At 39.7% G+C, this 13,398-nt stretch overlaps 1 protein-coding gene across 1 annotated transcript in view; it reads left to right on the top strand.

Moving 5' to 3' along the window:
• MASP2 (MBL associated serine protease 2) overlaps positions 1–13,398 on the top strand; it is a 345,387-nt gene that overhangs the window by 180,565 nt on the left and 151,424 nt on the right. The gene's annotated exons all lie outside the window — the stretch shown is intronic.

Genomic DNA, 13,398 nt, shown 5'->3' on the forward strand with positions numbered 1-13,398 from the left:
TACAAAAAGCATAATTGTTTCATATTAAAATAATATTAATAAAAACATTATTTGTAATATTATTTTTATATATATTTTTATAGCAGACAATATTTATATCCTTTTTTATATAAAATTCCAAATAAATTATGTTTTTTATATTATTTTTATATACATTTTCATGTCCCAAACATTTTTATTTTGAGAAATATTAATTTGTATATAAATGTTTGTATTAAAAAGATATCAAAATGTCTTCATATAATTTTCAGGATCCTATCGCAGCGGTGCCAAACCCCTCTGTGACATCATCACCATGTCACTCTGCGAAACCCTAGATTATCAGTCCCTGTCTTCAGAGCTCACTTCACACTCGACGCTCGACCGAGCAACATCATTGAGCGCTGTTCCTAGCCGCCCACATCTATATAGAAATTTCATATAAAATGTATATTCACTTTATATCAAAACTGATATAGATTAGAAAACACTTTATATCAAATATACATTTGATATAAAATTGATATCAAACATTTTTGATATTTTTATATCAAATATACATTAAGTTTATATCAAAGCACATCAAAAGGATGAGGGACTACGACCGGAAGCAGGGGGCGTGACCACCTGACAAAATGGGAACCCCTCTAGTACTCACCCCTACCAGAACACTAAAATTACTAGTTTCTGTTCTCTGCAAATTGAACAGGTAACCTGAACTACCCCTACCAGCCATAACATGAATGGCTTGTTTCACTTCTCTGAGGCTTGGGCTGGCAAGTTGAACTCCATCTACCAGCATGCAACACAAATGTATTATTTCACTTTTCTTGGATTTAAGATGGCAGCTTCAATCCTATCTATCAGCACACAGCTTGAATGACTTTGTTTTTTCCTATTAGAGTTGACAATTTTAACCATGCAATATGAGTGAGGTATATTTGATTTGGCTCAATGTAAGCTAGCAATTAGATCCACATCTACCAATGTACAACCTGGATGGGATTTATTTGATTCGGTTTTAGGACTACAACTACCCCTACAAGCCATAACATGAATGGATTGTTTCACTTCTCTGAGAATTGGGCTGGCAAGTTGAACTCCATCTACCAGCATGCAACACAAATGCATTATTTCACTTGTCTTGGACTTAAGATATCAGCTTCCACCCTATCTATCAGCACACAGCTTGAATGGCTTTGTTGTTTCCTATTAGAGTTGACAATTTTAACCATGCAATATGAGGGAGGCATATTTGATTCAGCTCAATGTAGCCTAGCAATTAGAACCAAACCTAACAATGTACAACCTAGATGGCATTTATTTGATTTGGTTTTAGGACTACAGCTACCAGCATGCAACATTGATAGCATTTATTTGATTCTGACTTCTTTAAGGTGGCAATTATAACCACATCTACCAGCATTTAATAAGAATTGCATAGCTTTGATTCAGATTAATTTAATCTTGCAATTAGAACCACATCTACCAGTATTCAATATCAATAGCGTATCTATGAATCTGTTTTATTTACAATGACAATTAGGAGCATGTCTAGCGGGATCCAACATGGATAGAGTTTCTTTGTTTGATATCGCTTTAAGCTTAAACTGGTAATTAAGACTACAGTTATTAATTTACCCCCAGAATGCTTCCTCACTCCCGTCCTCCTCTTGTCTATTTCTCTGCCACATGTGTAGGGTTGAACCCCTCTTTCTTGCCGCTTACCTCCTCAATCCCTTCGTAAGTTTGCCTACCCTGTTCTTCTCCTCTATACTCCTCCATCTCCGGGGCTCTAATCAGTCTCACTTCCTGGGCTCTGGGGTCAGACCATCACTCCAGATTCTCTTTCCATGATGCTTGGCTCTGCACTCTTCACACTATCAATTCTTTATTGAACCATCAGGGAGACAGACAAACCTATGGCCAAAGTCAGACATATTGTGGATAGACTGCATGCCTATGACAAATGTTGTTTGTCATTCTTGGATTGCCAAGCCTTGGAAAAGGTTTAGTGGTAGGTTTGACTGTAATAAGATGGTGGCCCATCCAGAATTGTCTGACAGTCAGGATATTCATGATAAGGGGCAAATGCGGTGCCCAGAATGTGATGCTGTGTATGCGTTGGTACCATGACCAGTTGCTTGAGGCCCGGGTTAGTCATTTCTAGTTTGTGTGTGAGATCCTCGATCCGCAGGTTGACTAAGCACTGCAATAAGTATCACCCTAGGAACACAGTCAAAAGCCTTGTCTGTATTGATCGAGAATGTTAGAGTCTGCGCTTGGTGGTGAAATCAATCACAGCAATCTGGTCTCGTATACACAGTGGGCCTCATTATGAATCTGGCGGTAGGGGGTTAACATTGCCGGTAGAGCTGCCGGCGCCGTTAACCCCCTACCGCCTCATTATGAGATCTGCTCGCGGGTCCCGCTAAGGACGCCTGGTAAAACCAGGCGTCCTTAGCAGGTCCCGCGAGCAGCCCAGGATACTAACAACGGGCCCGTCATTAACGGGCCTGTTGTTAGCATCCTCCCCATTCCCATTGAGCCCTATGGGGGCTCAAATGGGAATGGGGATGTACCGGGTCCGGGTTCCCTGAATGGGGAAATACCGGGCCCTCCAAGGTCAGAATTTCCCCATTCAGGGAACCCGGACCTGGACCTGAGTTTGGAGGTAGCCATGCCGTTATTAATGGCATGGCTACCTCCAAATTCGTAATGAGGCCCTGTGACTAGAAATACCTAACCTGAGATGGTCTTGTCTACTAAACTCACCTAACATGAGTATACTTATTGCTTCTGTCAATTTCATGAATAACCTTTGTTTGCCTATGACAATAGATGATTAATTTTTTTTAAAGTTAAATACTATATGATTCAAATAATATGAATGGAAACTTGATGAATTTTAATTTCATGAAAAATTGTATAGATTTTGAATTATTGTATAAAATCATTTTTGTATGACAATCTTGTAAAAAATCATAAATGATTAAATACAAGTAAATAAAAAAAATAATACATCTGTGTTGATCTTCTGTGACTAATGTGGCTACACATTGCTCAAATTGTTTCACCAGTATACTGGCTTACATTTAAGAATGAGATTAGCTCTACAAGTCGCTTTGAGTGAAGTCGTTATTACATTTGAGAAATATACGTATACTAGTTGTACCCGCAGAATCGTGCTCTGGTCTCTGTTGCTCTCTTACTGCGCTTGCCTTCTCTTTCTGCCTCTCTCTTTCTGGATGAGAGTTGTGGAGTTAGATTTGCATTTGCTAGTGCCAAACCAGCCCTTGCTGATGGCTGCATGCCCAGATAAAAAAACATATATCTTGAAAGAGGACGGGTGAGGGGATTTTGTGTTTGTGGTTAAAAGTTAAAGCAGAGGAGTAGCGACAGAGTAAACCCCGTCCCCCTGCACCCAATGTGAGGACCGGCCTGGCATTTGGAGACATAAAATGTCATTGCATGTTTCCTACAGGAATATTACCATCTCTCGTAACCATCACTAATGGTACACTGGCTGTATTGGAGGTGGTAAAATTGACACGGATAGGCTCTTCTGGGGTTCTGACAGACTTTGAAAGGGTCCGGAGGACCATTCTGCAGCATCTACAACTGTTTTATTTATTTTCTACTTTTTGTTAAGTATTGTTGTTCGTGTATGCTGTAATACACAGGTTCAGAAGCATCAGCCAATCAGTGGCCAGCATGTACAATTAAACGTTGCCTTGGTCCACACAGAAGAAACAGATCATTAGTTTTAATTGGAGATGATCCATTCCAAGAAAGAATGACATTTTGAGACACATAATGGTGTGTGTTCTCTAAAATGTAAGCTATTAAATACAATAATCTTATTGTACTTGTATTGTAAACTGTTTTTTTTTAAAACCTGGTTTATTGCTTTTTCAAACAGGTTATTATAATATATTTTACAATATACTTAAAATAAGTTTACAATTAGTCAATCTGCATACACTGACATATTACACTCCTAAGGTACCTACCCGCAGAGGATACATTAGCTGTACAATTATAGAAAGGGAGGGCTAGCACATCACAAAGGGGAGCGGGAAAAGAAGAAAAAAGAAAGAAGGTGAGCGAGAAGGCAAAAGGTCAGGAACAAATTGCAAACCTAGGGATTTAAACTGTTGCGTTTAAAATGTTACAAGGCTAGTTACTAATAATCAAGTCCAACATATTCTGTAATCATAATAAGAATGTTATGCTTGACCAACTGAGAAAAGCACATTTTCAAAACTTAGATTAACCATATAAATGATTTCCTGATTGGAAAGATGGAAAGTCTGGTACACTTCTAATGTACCTGTTTAAAAAAACCTAAAAGAAAGAGGGAGGGGACACAATAGCATCAACGAGGGTTGTTTGCTGATTTGCATAAAATTGACACACATTCTGGGAGATAATATTTCACTTTCTCATGCCTATTCCCCAATACACAGACATCCATAGAGAAATGATATGCCTAGGATTCAGGTTGCTCAATGATTGAGGGACAAATCAAGTAGATTATATGGTTGAAGCAGGGAAGTATATGAATGCTGTGAAAAGAACTACGATAATTCAACTGAACTACTGACAAACGGAATTACCGATACTGCCACTTATTCTTGCGGATTTATGTTGTGATTACAATTGGTGGAAGGTGGTGAAAATTCCAATTTTTGGGAGTCCATGGGGATTTCAACAGAATTACCACTGGCAGTCATTCCAATGGTTCTAATTCTACAGATTTTGATGATCTTTCACCAATAAGGTGGGTGGATTTTCCTCCAGCATAATGCTGAAGGTAAATCTTCCACTTCAAGGTCAAACTCTGGATTTGGAGGAGCAGTAAAAGTGGTGGTAATTCCATTACCACCACTTTTTTGCCACTCTACCAAACTCGGAATGAGGCCCAAAGTATCCCTGATAGAGAAAATTATTTTTTACGATCCTTTTCGATCCCGGTCTACCATTGTCTAAAAAGATGACCAAAGCCAACAAGTCCCATCATGCCCCTGAATGGTGAGATTAATATAGAGAAGATGCCAATTTCAAATGTTTCCTTAACTCCACCGTGGATGCAATGTGACCCACACACACTATTCAGGACAAGTTCTGTAGGTAATTAGGAGACAAGGCAATAATTTCTAATGCTTCTTTTACTATTTCCTGGAAAGGTTCTTCTTCTCGTTCTTTTTCTCTTCCTTATCGTAGTCCTCAGGGTTCGGTTTTAGGCCCCCTTTTATTATACATTATACATCATCCTACACACACACTATTCAGGACAAGTTCTGTAGGCAATTAGGAGAGAAGGCAATAATTTCTAATGCTTCTTTTACTATTTCCTGGAAAGGTTCTTCTTCTCGTTCTTTTTCTCTTCCTTATCGTAGTACTCAGGGATCGGTTTTAGGCCCACTTTTATTTATGCATTATACATCATCCTTGGCTTCTTTAATTTCAGTTCACAGTTTCCAGGCCAACCTGTATGCAGATGATACAGATTCTGCTTACATTCCCTCGTTTACTGATTCTACTAACCAGTGTCTTTCAGCTCGTCTTTAAACTGGTAAATATTGTCTGTCCTCTTGTTTTATTTGTCTTAATCCTAAAAACAAATATAATTCTTTTCTTTCCTGCTTCTTCCTAGACCTCTTTGCATTCCTTAATTTCTTTTCCTCCACTTCAGCTTCGCGCAATCTCGGCTGTATGTATTCTTCTTCTTTTCATTACAAGCCCAGATTGCTGCTGTAGTCCAATCTTGCAGTTTTCAACTTTTTTATAACAAGAAAATATGTCAGTTGCTTACTTTTGCTTCTACCAAACCTTTGTTACAAACTATTGTTTTATTTCATTATTGTTTTCAATATGTAGGTCTTCCTAACCATGCTTTATAGCCCCTACGCTCTATTTTACACTTTGTGGTAAGGATTCTTTTTTGGCTTACCTTTTTCTGGCTCACCTTCCTTGGCTTTTGGTCAAACAGCAATTCAAGTATCAGTTTTTTGAAATTTTGTTTTCAAAAGTATTTGCCCTTTGGTTCCTTTCTATCTTTGGTCTTTGATTTCTCTTTATGATCCTACTACAGAGCTCCATTCAGGTTCACAATGTCTTCTGTCTGCCCCCATCCAACTTGTGCATCTTCATGTTTCTGTTAATTTCAACTTCTTGCCTCGTAATTAAGAAACTCTTTACCTTGGGATATACGTTCTTGCTCCTCTTTAGTGCAGTTTAAAAAACGCCTTGCTTTTCATTTATTACAAACTGCTTTTCCAAGTTGCCATTCTTATTACTAGTTGTCATGTGAACTCTTTCTTTGGCTGACGCTAGTTTGTCATTTTTACTAGACTGTTAAGTTTGTTTTGTACAGTGTTCTAGATAAAAGCACTATATAAGCATTGTTAAAATTAATAAATGACATGGACACTGGAATCATTTTGCAGCCAAGTCTGAACAATACCGATAGAGGCCCATTTCTATAAGCAGTATGTCAAGTGCAGATATACAGAAAAGAAGTAGCAGCAAGCGTGCACATCCTTTCTCATATCGAAAATTATGTACGCCTTGAAATTGAAAGCCACAACTGAACAAAGAGTGCACGTGAGATACTGCTGAAGACGTCGTTGCTAAATACTGGTTGTTTGCATTTACAAACTTGTGACAATCAGGATGTGAGAGCAGTAACACAGTAAGTGTAGAAAAGGGTCATAATATGGGCAGAAACTGCCATTTTGTTACTAAAATGACGATAACACAAAGAAAAACAGACTACAGGCAAATGAGCACAAAGTTGAATCCAACGAGAACCCTTTAAAAGGCTTGAATGCCTAAGAAAAGGTCAACCATGAAAGTGCATGGAACGCTAAATGCAGACATGAATTATTCCATGAGAACAACAGTAAAACACTGTACCTTCAGGTCCAACAAGAGAATGAAGAGCAAATTGCATGTGGTCAGTTTAAACAGCAGACCCTGCATGCTGCAACAAAAGCAAGCAATGCGGGACACCACAATGTGCGTCCAGGTGCATCTGCACTTCGAAGAAGACACCAATGACCTGACCCATCTTTAAAGGTCCTGGGCCCACCTTTCAGCAATCTATATATCATTTAAGTCTGACCAATACTAAAGGAGAAAAAATCCTAACATAAAGTTTCAAATAAATCTCCAGGACGGTAAAACCAATAGAGAAACTTCAAGTAACTTCAGTTATTGTAAATACCAACCTTTTATAGTGCTTTGCAGGGCCCACATGATGGAAATTCACTAGATTGTTTTAGGTCACCGACTGATAATCTTCTGGAGAATAGGGAGTTGTGCAGCATAGAGGTGGAGAGTCTGTCTTTACTCTCTATGGTGAGAAGGGGAGTGCCTCTACAAAACCCCTGACCCAGAGCAGAACATTGCACAGAGTTGTGCAGCAGAGGTGTGCAGTCATTGAGGAGAGCAGGAGAGTCTGTCTTTACTCTCTATGGTGAGAAAGGGAGTGCCTCGACAAAACCCCTGACCCAGCATGCGTGGAGTTGTGCAGCAGAGGTGTTCAGTCATTGCATTCTATGCAGGTTTGAAGGCTCATAAAGAACGCTAAAGACTGCTAAGTCTTGATCACCGTATGAGAACTGCAGTAAGGTAAGGCTTGTGCATTGCATTTCCTTTGAGTGAAGGAGTGGTATAACTGGCGTTTGAATTGCTGGGTTGAGTAAAAATGATACCAACAGTGCCCTGCACATACCGCCAAGTAGAAAAGCGAGATGAGGCAGCGAGCAGTGATCAAAATTAATTGCTAGTATCCCCACTAGCCCTCCCCCAAAGGATAATATTCAAGAGACATTAGCCCCTGAAAATATGCAGGGCCCGGGAAGTTCTAAACTTGGCATGAAGGAGGGGGGTACTTGCCATGAAAGAACTTACCCTTAAAGGACCGTGATGAGGGGGTGGAGCGCATTCGCGCCTGACTCGCCACCTGACTTGCCATTGAGAACCTTGGTTACGGATGAACTGAGGGAGAGAAATTAAATGCTGGATTTGTTAACAATTAGGGAAGTAAGACTTGCTGCCCCTGAATCGACAGACCCGATAGCATGGGCAGTGGTTATTATGGACAACCTAGAGAAGGCGGGAATAATTACCCTGACACTAGTCAACCAACAACGGTTATCCCAGGACATACAAGGATGTATCTACAAGAGAGAGAGGCCTGTGACGTCAGAGAATGATTTGATTGACTTTGGTGGAGATTATGCACGCTTTTACCCATCCAGACTCGCCAGATTATGCTTCTTTACAGCCTCCTGTTATTTTTACAAACATATTGAGACGGGCGCCTACATCTATAACATCTCCAACTCGAGCTTACAACATTCTGCTCTGGCAGCTCGATTTGCTTGTGATATAGCTGAGCTTCACACCACGTTTGCGCAGCAAAGAAGGGGTAGTGAATACTCCAATACCATCTGCTCACCTCCAAGGATCGTAGCTAAAATCAATGGGGACTGGACGCTACCTAAGGCGAATCTGGCGTTGCTTTATTTAAAAGAGACGGCACAGGGCCTCTTGGTTGAGGCTGATTCTAGCCTTCAAAGAAATCCAATTGGCAATACACCAGAAATTGAAGATTTCTGCGAGGAGATGGAGGATGTGCAGGATTTTCAATCTTCTTCCTCGTCTTCATCAACTGACTCTCGATTGGGTTCAACGACAAGGAGGAATGGGACATTAAATGAGCATCAACTACCTCCAGCAGGATCAATAGGACCAAACAAATTTCAGAATATTATGATGGCAGCTTTGGCAGTGGTGCTTAATACTTTTATAAAACTCTATGAAAACATAAATAAAACAATAAAGGATCAGGCAAAGCTTTTGGCTATGGTCCACACAAAACATATATTCTTGGAATCCTTTCCGGGGTCAGTGCAGACAAGATTGGACAAGGAAGCAGAACTAACCGCCCAATGGCAAGCGAGGCTATATGTCCTAGGAAGAGGGGAGGAGGCAGATAAATCGATCCTGATGACCTCCATCTTGGATGTAATGAAATGGTCTAGATACAATAAAGAAACATGCAGTCAAAATAAGATTGGGCCAAAAGAACAAAGAGCTTGTGATTATATTTCTATCATTCCCCCGTCTTCCAAGGATAAAAGGATGCGCTCTGGGTCTACATTACCAGTCATGGCCTTTCTATCTACTACTCTTGGTTCTCAAACGGTGAGGGAATGTAGAGACTCACAGTTGGGAGTAAAAAACCTGGGTGAACAGTGGAAAGAGAGGCCGGTCTCGATCACTCCACCTAAATTGACACAGGTCCAAAACTAAGCACCCATTACTGAGCCATTAGGGGGAGATGAAGAAGTAGAGTGTATGGACACTGTGCCAATTGTAGACCAAACTATTGATCTTAATAAGGCAAGTATCAATATCTTCTCTATATTTGAAAAATCAGGTAAACATGAACATGGGACAAAAATGGCGGTGAACCAGCAGACATTTTTTTTAAAAAATTTACAAATAACCAAGAAACCTAAAACTAATGGGTCTAGAGCTTTCCTATGGAATCGGACATTTCTGCACATTCAGAACTTGGAGAGAGGAAGTTCAAAGCAAAGTAGGGAAGTGAATATGCCTGATGACAGCGGTCAGGAGAATACTGTCTCTAAAATCAAGAAACACTCATCTTAATGAATCTGTCAACTTACTCGGATGTTATTAACGTGGAGGAAGAAGAGTTGGAGGATTTAACATACGTGTTGGATGAGAAACAGCTTGAAGATCATTCATGTTCCGTTACCAATAAGAAACATTGTATAATCCCTTGTTCTCATACTCAGCTTGAAGAGCTTGGAGGTGCAGTGACAATTCAATTTCTAACTCCAGAACAAAAGAGACGTGCATTAATGGTTAAAGCGAACCCAGATACCATACAGACCCCTATCAGCCTACCTAGATGACAGAAGACCCAAAAAGGGGGCACAATTGGAAATATCTGATTGACTGAGACCCCAAGAATTCATTCTGGTAACAAGAGAGGTTAATCCCCATCTGGAGATGTGTTAATCTTGCATAGGGAAAATGTTATGAAATTGCTGCATTGTACCCCACAATTACAAAATATTGGCTCGGAATACATAAAAATAGTTCAGTTTGTAAATGAAAGTTATCTGAACTGGGTGATTCTTCATCTACGCTCGATGATAGTGAGAAATGCTTTGATGAAGGCCTCGTCTGATCTGTTACCTTTGGTCTTTGATATAGCTGAAGGCCCCCGGTAAAATCCTCAGAGGATAGGAGGTCAAAAATCAGTCAAAAAGATTGCTGGGATGGTAATTAGTGAACCACCATGAACTAAGGTCAAGTAAAGGCTCACAATTGTCTATTACAGTGTCTGTGAGAGGTTCTATATATTCAACGACTTCTGTGAGAGACGTTACATCACTAAAAGTAACCTTTGATTGTTCAAAAGGCCAGGAAAGAAAGGTGAAGGAGAACCAAGATAGAAGGGTGCATAAAGGATCCTCTCCGACTGGTCATCATTGGCCGGCTCTTTGGCACCAGTGAGTGGAAAGTAAAATTTAAAATCCCAGGACATCTCCACTCTACGCTTGGGCTCTTGGAATATGAGAGGATTCACACATCTCTTTAACGAGGAAGACCTTGCTCGCAAAAATGATGATATACTTTGTATGCAAGAAAGTTGGATATCCTCTAAACCTATTTGTAATGGCTTTGAAGTATGTTTGAATCCTAACCAAACAAGGTCAGTAGGGAGACCTTCTTAGGGCTTCTTGACATTGGTAAAATTAGGGTAGGACCTTAAAAATATCGAAACCAGTAACCCAAACCTCTTTCAGCAAATGGTGATCTTGAGCTGGGATATGCCTAGTAATAATACTCCTGTTAATAGTATTATTTAATCTATACTGGAATCCTGCAGGGATTGCTGATGACGATTTTGTCGAAATGGTACAGCCCTAATTGATGATATGTTGTGGAGATGAATGATCCCCAAATAGTGATCTGTGGGTACCTTAACATAAGATGCATTGATAAAATGGGTGTAAGGTTCCCCATAACCTCCATGTGTAAAAAAGCTGCCTTATGGGTGTTAGAGTTAAAAGAAAGGGACATATTTATGCTAAATGGCCAATTAAAAGGTGATATTCCGAGTGTCGTGACATGGGCTGAGGGAACCCAGGAGATTCACCTGGATTATTATATTGTGTCTGGAAGTTTAATTAAAGGGACGAATACTCTGGTCATAAAGCCTATGAAAAATATTGACCATCAACTATTAACCTTAACATTTAAAGGAGTGAATTTGGTGCGTCAAAGGTTGATGGTGGAAAAAGTACATCTAAATCAAAGGGGAAATAGACTTTGAATATTCTCTAAGGATGTTCCATCGATCACTGCTAAATATAAACACTCCAGGACAATGGAAACATCAGTTTTGGATTATACCAGTGTGCTGATGGACTTCCAAATGAAGCCCAGGGTGAGCCTAAGACAAGAATTCAACAGATTACATTACCCAAACAAGTAATTGAGGGACGTTAGAAAAATGTATAGAACCAATCTATGGCGAATGAACCACTTGCAGGAAGGGGATAAAGTTGCAATAAAAAGAAAGAGGAAGCAACATATAGGAACGGCCTCTTGTCTACTAAATCACAACGATTTCAAGAATATGCAGGAGCAATAGTGAAGATAATATCCAAAAAGAATACACAAGAACTATGTCCTCTGCTTAATAATAATGCAACATGTCAATTGGCAACTGTGGTCCCAGTGGTCACAAAGGAAGACTGTATCACCTATTTCACCCAACTTTTTGCCCATCAAGTGCCTGTGGATACTGTATGATGGGAAAAATCTAGTAAAGTATGGTCCATAGAGTTTGATAGAGAGGATATTATATTATTAATTAAGAAGTTAAACTCCTCCCAAGCTGCGGGCCCAGACGTCCTGATTAATAATATACTAAAACAGAATACTGAAGCATGGGAAGACTTTTGCCACATGCTCTTTAATCAAATCTTATGAGCAACAGAGGTCCTTTCATCTTGGAAGGCCGCATTGATCATACCAGTATTGAAAAAGGGAGAAAAAGAAAAGTAAATCCCAAAAATTATAGACTGATCGCCCTCTTGGATTCTCTTGGAAAGATGTTTGTGGCCATTCGACTGCACCATTTAAAGAGACAGGCCACTGAGTCGGGGCACTTTCATAAAATGCAAGCAGGCTTTGTAAAAGGGATCGTCAATAACCTTAACCTTTTCCTGCTAATCGTTTTGAAACTGAGGCCTATTAAGAACAAAAAGAAGATATATCTAGCATTCATTGATTTAGAGCAAGCCTTTGATAGTATTAGCAGGGAAAGACTTTGGAAGAAATTAACCAACTAGCATTGTCCGTCAGATCTATTGGAGGCAATTAAAGCCATGTACTCTTCAACTGTATTCCAGATTAGGAAGACCTCGGAAGGGGCCCTCACTAAAAAAATCCATACTTTTAGGGGATTGAAACAGGGCTGCCCTTTGGCGCCCGTGTTATTCAAACCTTATTTATCAGATATGGAGATAAGTCAAGAGAGGGTCAATGCCTTTCCACCTAAAATATATGATCAACTCATCCCTTGAATATTATACAGGGATGATTTGGTTATGATTGACCAGACCCTGATAGGATTACAGAGCAGATTAAAGCAGCTTGAAATGTACATTAAAACCAATGATCTGTGAATAAATGTTGAAAAAACCAAAATAATGGTGTAATCATCTGCACGTGGAAAGAGGAAATAAAGATTTAATTGGGTTGTGGGAATAGTAAAAATTGAGTGTGTGGAGTCAATAAGCTACTTGAGAGTTTTGATTAATTGTAATGTAAATGAGAAACAACGGATGGAGGGGGTAAGATTAAAATGTACAAGATTGGCTACCCAAGCTAGAATGATTCACAAAAGATTTGGGCAGTTCACAATGAGCCCGATTATAACTTTCTATAAACAGAGGGTTACACCGATCCTTATATATGGAGCAGAAACCGCTTTAAATCTCCCGAATGGATTTTGGGAAGTGATGGAGGGTTACTTTTGGAAGAAGGTTCTCCTCCTTACAAATCAGGTATTAATTGGGCTTGCAGTTGCTGCATTCTATGATAGGTGGAGATCTTTGAGCCTATTTCAGAAACGTGTAGAGGTGGACAATCTCCCCCCTTTCGAAATCCTAAAAAATAGAGCTAAGGTTGGGTAGGGACTGGCTCCTAGACAGCTGGAAAAATAACTGTCGTGAATGGTTGAATAATCCTGATTTAACAGGGGATGCATTATTGACAAACCCCGGAAAGGTCAAGATTCAAATAAAGCGGGAAGTTTGGATAAACATGCAAGCAAAACGACTTACCTACAGATCT

The sequence above is a fragment of the Ambystoma mexicanum genome, chromosome 8 (genome assembly GCF_040938575.1).
Source record: "Ambystoma mexicanum isolate Mex_15411 chromosome 8, UKY_AmexF1_1, whole genome shotgun sequence".
NCBI lineage: Eukaryota > Metazoa > Chordata > Amphibia > Caudata > Ambystomatidae > Ambystoma > Ambystoma mexicanum.